The sequence below is a fragment of the Sceloporus occidentalis genome, unplaced genomic scaffold, assembly GCF_023333645.1.
Source record: "Sceloporus occidentalis isolate IW3139 unplaced genomic scaffold, rSceOcc1.0.p SCAF_5, whole genome shotgun sequence".
Classification (NCBI taxonomy): Eukaryota; Metazoa; Chordata; class Lepidosauria; order Squamata; family Phrynosomatidae; genus Sceloporus; species Sceloporus occidentalis.
In genome coordinates this window covers 57,747,759-57,755,500 of record NW_028316985.1, presented here as the reverse complement: position 1 = coordinate 57,755,500, position 7,742 = coordinate 57,747,759, and positions in this window count along the sequence as shown.

The following is a 7,742-nucleotide window of genomic DNA, read 5'->3' as shown; positions in this document are numbered from 1 at the left end:
GGACGCTGTGCGTCCGAACGTGTCGCGGTGCCTGTGACGTCACGGATGCGCCCCTGGCGCCTCGCGACGTCACAGAGGCGCCGCAGAAAGAAGCTCCATTTTGGAGCTTCTTTTTTGCTCTGTAAGGGAGCCACGCGGTGTGGCTGCGACAGCTCCCTTACGGAGCAAACGGCGGCGGCGGCAGACCGCCTCAAAGCGGCGGTCTATAACCCGCCATTGTATATCTGCACAGTACTGTATATCTCACTGTTACTCATTCTAGAGCCTAATGTGCACATTCAGTCACTTTTGGACCAAAAATATCCTCCAGACCTAAACCCCACTATTATCAATATGCATTTCACATACATATGACAAAATAAATGGTTAAAATTATGATTTCCTTCAAAACTAAGGACCTGTCCAAATTATTTTTTAAAATGGAGGAATCTCACTACAAAAAGTCAATTTTCTCACTCTTCGGGCCTTCCTGGAAATGAATTTTCAATCTAACCAAAACCTTTCCAGGGAGGAGAATAAAGGAGTCTAGATAGGTAATTTGGCCAATAAACTTTCAGATTTTATAATGTTGTAGACAATTGGACTATGAGAGATCTTTTCTGTGTCTTTACTCCCTTACTGGTTCTGGAGCGCTGGATAGACATGCCTTCTTCTCCCCGCTTCTCATTGAGCATCTTTGAATCAGATGTAAATTGAATGGAATAATGCATCAGTTTTGCTTTCCATAGATGATAAATGGAGAGGAGATTTAAATAATTGTTGGACCCTTTGGAGCGGGGGGTATGATTCCCCCCCCCCCCGCTTTCCTTTAAATGCTAGGGAGTTTCAAGAATCAAGCACACCCTCTTTCCTTTGCTTTTATGGCTGAAGTTTGTACTGTTCTTTAGAACCTGCACAAGATTCAACCAAGGTGCAAAAATCCAAATACCGACAACCTGATTCACCTAGAATTTCCAATAGACAGCAGGGGTGTGTCTGCGCATGCCTTCAAGTCACCCATCAATGTATGACGACCCCATGAATTTCATAGGATTTTTCTTAGACAAGGGATATTCAAAGGTAGTTTTGACAGTTCTTTCTTCTAAAATATAGCCTACAGCACCTGGTATTCATTGGTGGTCTGCCATCCAAATACTAACCAGGGCTGATCCTGCATAACAGCCAAGATCAGTAGTGCTTTTAGGGTGTTTAGGCCCTAGATAGCTGTGTTAGTTTCTTTCAATATACAAAGAAGGGAATGTAGGGAGAGAGGAGGGAGAAAGGAGTCTCAGGACACTTTTAAAGGTCTTTAAGGTGCTACAAGACTCCTTTTCTTTCTGGAATGAACTATTTCTTTTTCTTTAGAAAATAATACAATGTCCAGAGAAATGTTACATTTCTGACAGATTTAAAAAGTGGAACATTTGTCTGGAGGATATACATTTATTAAATATTATTGGTTGTTAATATTAGTGCACTAATTGCACTGGAGGGAAAAATGTTTCTATATATCAGTCAGTCAAGTAGTCTAAACAATTGCCCTGGAAAACTTCCAGATTTTCTCTGCCAATGATCAAAGCCCTTATTTGGAAGATAGCCCAGCACTGAAATCTTAAGCATATTTACTGGGAAGTAAAGTAAGTAAGCATACTCACTGGGAAGTGGAACTTACTACAGTTAAGGTCAACGGGCACATAAAAAAAATTAGACTTAACTCAGCATGTGTGGTATTTCCCAATATGGAGATAGGAACATAGTTGAAGAGACACCATCAGCATAAAGCAGCTGTTTTATTCCAGTTAGGCACATAGGCAGCTGTGTCATGGATAGCGCTTAGAAAAGTTACTTTTGGTTTAAGATCAAAGAATGCATACAAGCTATTCTGGGAGCTGCAGTCCAAAAAGTAAAGGGTCCAAGCTCTGATGATGCGCTACAGATCTCAGGATTCTAAGGCACTGTGCCATGGCAGTTAAAGTGATACCAAACTGCACTAACTCTGCTATCTAGGTGCAGCTTCATCTTCTTTAGTGTTGATGCTGGACCATCGTCAGATCCAGGGAGGTCTTTGATAAAGGACCATCTTTCAGACCCTTCCTATATCAATGGGCCATGGGCTGTACTGCTAATAGCAGCAGGCAACTACAAGTACAGTTATAAATTTTTCACAGTGCCCCTGAGGTACTTTTGCTTTAAGGAATTGGGTGCATAGATTTAATTTCTCACAATAGGACTGAATGAGGCAATGGCAGAGCATTGTGTGAAAATTTAAAATGATGATTGCATGCCAAGGAGGTGGACCTGCTATGGTGCTGATACCCTGGAGCATTTCCCCCAAAGATCTTCCCACAACTTCATCGCCCATTCCTCTTTGGTGGCATTGTTTTTCTACTTCTCTCTCATACAATATAGCATGTGTCATCATCTGGCCTCAGAGAGGGAGAGAGGCAGGCCAGCTTCATCTGGCCTAGCCCAAAGTAAGATGAAGAGCCCTCCCTCCAGACTATCTGCCATGACCCCAGAGGGAGAGAAAAACCAATGAACTTGATCCTTCCCCACCACCATTCTCTTCTCCTTTTGTGTCATAGGTTGCTGGGGATGTCTAGCCTGGAAAAAAGAAGGTTAAGAGGTGATATGATAGCCCTGTTTAAATATTTGAAGGGATGTCATATCGAGGAAGGAGCAAGCTTGTTTTCTGCTGCTGCAGAGAACAGGGCCCGGAACAATGGATGCAAGCTACAGGAAAAGAGATTCCACCTCAACATTAGGAAGAACTTCCTGACAGTAAGGGCTGTTTGAACACACTCCCTCAGAGTGTAGTGGAGTCTCCTTCTTTGGAAGTCTTTAAACAGAGGCGGGATGGCCATCTGTCGGGGATGCTTTGATTGAGAGTTCCTGCATGGCAGGGGATTGGACTGGATGGCCATTGTGGTCTCTTCCAACTCTACGATTCTATGATTCTATGTCTTTTTAGATTGTAAGCCTGAGAGCAGGGAACTGTCTAATTAAAAAAAAGTAAGCCATTCTGAGAGCCTTTGTGGCTGAAGAGAGGGGTATAAATACTCCAAATAAATACATGCATGCATACATACATGCATACATACATGTGTTAGAGTTTGGAAACTTTACTTTATGGACTAGACTTTCCAGAATTACTCAGTTACCATAGCCAGGGGCCATATGGCTAATGGATTTGTAAGGAACACAATAAGGAACTTTTTCAAACTTTCTGTGGACTTCCAAAAGACATCATTATCAACCTAAAAATTAGTATTTCTCTAAACTTAATGATATCTACTCAGAAAAGTGGCAAATTTTATTTAAAGAAAAGAGAAAAAGGTCTATAGTGCAAGGGGGGAGTGGGATTGTGGGATATGGGAATTTATGTTTTAAACCTGTAAGATGCCCCGGTTGTGTTGCACAGAGGGGTGGGATAAAAATAAATGTTGTTGTTATTAAGATAGTTGAGCAGATTTGATTTCTGTGGGGTGTCTTAGTTTATAAGTACTTTGAATTTAAAAAGAAAATTACTATCCAATACACTCATCCTTCCACATTTGCGGCTTTGACTTTTGTGGCTTTGATTATTCACAGATTTTATTAATATGTTCTCTTCAGGCATATCTAGGTCCTCCAACACAACTCTATGGACAATTTTAACCAAAGTCACACTGAAAGATCTATAGACTCCTAGAGAGAACACTCCACTAGGCATTTGCAGCTCCTCCAGCACAATTTTATGGTCAGTGTCTGGCTGACATTGACCACAGAGTTGCACTAGAGACCTAGAGAGTCCTAGAGAGGTGTTCTCTCAGGCAAAAACATAGTCTTTTTGTTATTTGTGGTTTTTCCACATTCACAGGAGTCCTGTGCCCCTAACTTCAGCAAATGTAGAGGGATGAGTGTAGCTTGAAATTATACTTTTCAGCTTGGAGAAAAATGCTTTTATGTTTCTTATATGGTGATTTTGTATTAAAGCTACTAAAGGGAAATATTAATCATAGATCTTCCATACAATCCAGTAATACATCTGCTTCATTTTTAATAACAAACAGTTTTTCAGACACAGAATAAATTGACATTTAATCTATTAATTGGCAAGAAATAGGAATGATTTGTGTTTCACAACAAGTCTTTCAAAACAGAAATGATTGCAAAATCTATGGGAAACCATGCTTCTTCCCTAGTTAGCAGTTCACCAAAAGTGTCATTAAATTTAAAACATTACTGTTATTCCACTGCTACAAACTTTGAGATAACCAAATATCTGTTGAGCTAATTTTGACATGGTAAAAGAAGAGGATTGGTGTATTTTTTTTCTTCACTTGTTTTTACTTTGGAGTTTATCACACAGGGGACAATGGGAAGTATAAAAGGTGATTTACACGTGATAATCCTGCAATTGTGCTAATGGTTTCACACATCATGTTCAACGTGCTATTATCCCATGACTAACCCGTGATAATCCTGCAATTGATAATGGTTTTCACACGATGTTGAGATGAAACATGATTAAGGTGCCATTATTCCGTGAATAACCAGGCAATAAAACAGCAGCAAATCATCCACAGGATTTTCCTGGTTATTCGCAGGATAATGGCTCTTATGTTAATCTCATTTTAATTGTGTTTTAATGTCAGTTGCATGATTTTCTCATGTTAATCACTGTTTAAGCTAGACATTTTTCCCTGCGTGATAAAACTCCTTAGATTTCTTTTAAATGCCATTTTCATCCCAATGTCAACGATGGGAAGGACTTTTTTAATGCCAGCTTTAGTGTTGACATTAAATTCTTTCCATATTGGAGTGCAGCATCTCTCAGTGCAGCCAGTAAACTTGGTCTCTCTCCCCTGCCCCACACATTGAAATAAGAGCTCAAGTACAGTATTGTGAGGGTGAGAGAATCCCATGGCCAAGCAGGGATTCAAACCCTAATCTGCCAGAGTCCCAGAATCATTATTAGTCCCACTCTATTCTGCTTTGGTCAGACATCATCTGGAATACCATTTCCAGTTCTGGACATGACAGTTCATGAAGGATATTGATAAGCTGTAACATATCCACACAAGATGATCAGAGATCTGGAAACCAAGTCTTATGAGAAATGACCGAAGGAGCTGGGTATGCTTAGCTTGGGTAGGAGGGGACAGGTGATATGAGAACAGTCTTTAAATATCTGAAGGGGTGTCTTGTAGAAGATGGAGCAAACTTGTTCTGCTGTTCCAGAGACTAGAACAGTGATGGCAAACCTTTTAGGTTCCTCCTCCTCCCTCTGCACCCTTACAGGCCTTCAGCTGCCTCTGTAGAAGTGGCTGAAGGCCCAGGACAACCAGGAAGGAGGAGGAACAGGCATGTGCCTGTTCCTCCTCCTTGCCACCCTCCGCATGCCACAAAAAATTGCTTCATGTGCCATCTCTGGCACACATATCATAGGTTTGCCACCATGGGATTAGAACATGAACCAATGGATTCAAATGACAAGAAATTAGACTCCACCTAAACATCAGGAAGAATTTTTTTAACTGCAGGAGTGGTTCAACAATGCAATAGATTGCCTTAAAGGGTAATGGGCTCTACATTTTTAGTGATCTTTAAACAGAGGTTGGATGGGCATATTTCAAGAGTGCTTTGTTTGTGTATTCCTGCAGGAGATTGGATTGGCTACAAAATGAGTTTTGTGCCCCCTTCCAAATATCAGATTCTATTATTCCATTTACATGAACACACAAACTAGAAGATTAGCCAGTGTCTGCAACCACAAAGAGTAAGGATGGATTTTTCTTTCTGCCTGACACCTTCTCATGAGTAGAGAAAAATCTTTGCCATCCTATGGCTCCTGAGATGCATTCCCAGGAACCATGGAACTGTAGTCGTGTGCAGATTTAACCTGTAGATGTGAAAGACTTGTGTAACTTTTATACATAACATTTCTTTACAGAATGCTTCCAATATATAAATCAAAGGCTGACTTGTTCCATGTCTACATTTTCAATCAGTATTTACTAGTTGTATTACTTCTCTATCTGCTACATGAAATAGAAAAGTCTTGTAGTTGAGGTCTCACTCAACAGTCTGACCTTTTCTACTTGCAGTGCTTGGCTTCCTGGCTTCCACCATCTCGAATTCACTACAATACTTCCATCCAACAATAACTTTCCTAGGTTCTTTAGTTCATCTTTTGGAGCCACAATCTTGTGGTGTGTGTGTGTGTTTTCCTCCTGGCACCACACAATGTTTGTTGCACACTTGTAAAGCAGAAGTAGGAAAGTGTAATCCTTCTGTTGTTTTTCACCTGTAACTCCCATCAGTCTAATCCGGCATAATCAATACTTTCCTAACTGGGGGGAGAGCATTGCAGTAGCAATGAACAGGCTCATCTGATGATCCACAGCTGTCTACCTGTGTTGTAATGAAATATTATAGACAGATGAAGAATGAAACAGACCTTTACAACATTTACTTATAGTGGTTAGTCCTTCATTTGAATTCATCCCTTATTTCCTCACCATTTCTTCCATTTTTTCCTTTAACACAGAAACCCTGTTAATGTGAAAAGATGCACAAGGCATTCTAATTGCTAGCATGATGAACCCTTCATTTGAAAATGCTCTACATTTACACCATTACATTCTTGCCCTATTCCATGGAAATCAAGACAGCTTTGCTCTGTGTGATAGTTCTCATCTATGTGCAAAACCAAAGATACTGATCCATAAAAATGCAAAGAGAAATCAGCAATGGCAATGTGACCAAGAACATTATTGTTGCATAAATTTTCTACAATATTCTAAAATATCTTATTTCACCATCTTGTGGGGTGTCTACAGATCCCAATCACTTCCTCCTTTCAGAGGACCTTCAGAAAAGTAGGGCTACCTATTTGTGAGGCCATTATCTAAGACCATGTGGAAATCTGAAGTATTTATTGATGGAACATCATTCTTTCACTTAAAATTATGCATCTTGAGTACTGCTGCTGATGGGATCACTTCAGTGGTCCAGATCATTTCTAATGCTGGCTCGGGAAGAGCAACAAACACACAAAGTGCTCATTTGCTCCTTGAAGTGCTCTATAAAATGAGTAGTGAAGCCTGACTCAATGTGTAAATCAGATTCATTGACAGGAATGCATGAATGGATCTGACTATAATTGTGATGCAGTACCCATCTCCATCATTAGATGGCTGCAGCTTGCATTTTTCTAAACTTTTTTAACAGACGTTTTGCAAGGTGTTCTATGATTTGATTTTCTTCTTTCCATTCAATTGTGCCTGTCCTCCACAGAGAGTACAGCTGTTAAAAGAGAGCTTAGAAGAAGTCTGGCATATCCATGTGCAACTTCAGTGAAAGTGCATGAAATGTACTGATATAGCTGCTTATGAATAATATCCTTAGTTTTTCCAGGCAAGCATTCTCTGAAGATGCCAGCCACAGATGCTGGCGAAATGGCAGGAAGAAAATTTTCTAGAACATGGCCGCATAGCCCAAAAAACCCACAAAAAACATGGATGCCGGCCATGAAAGCCTCCGACTTCACGATATCCTTAGTCTCCAGCCCATCATTTCTGCCAGACTACAGCAAAAGTGGGGGAGAGAAGACATATTACTCCAGCAAAACAAAACAAAACAGATGCCTTTGAATCTCCCTCAGTTAAACCTGAAGAAAACGTGGACTGCCATGTTTTTATTGATTTGGAAGTTTTTAATGCTGAAGAGCTATGGTAAAGATGCTCAAACTAGTAAACTAATCATGTAACCCTTCTTTA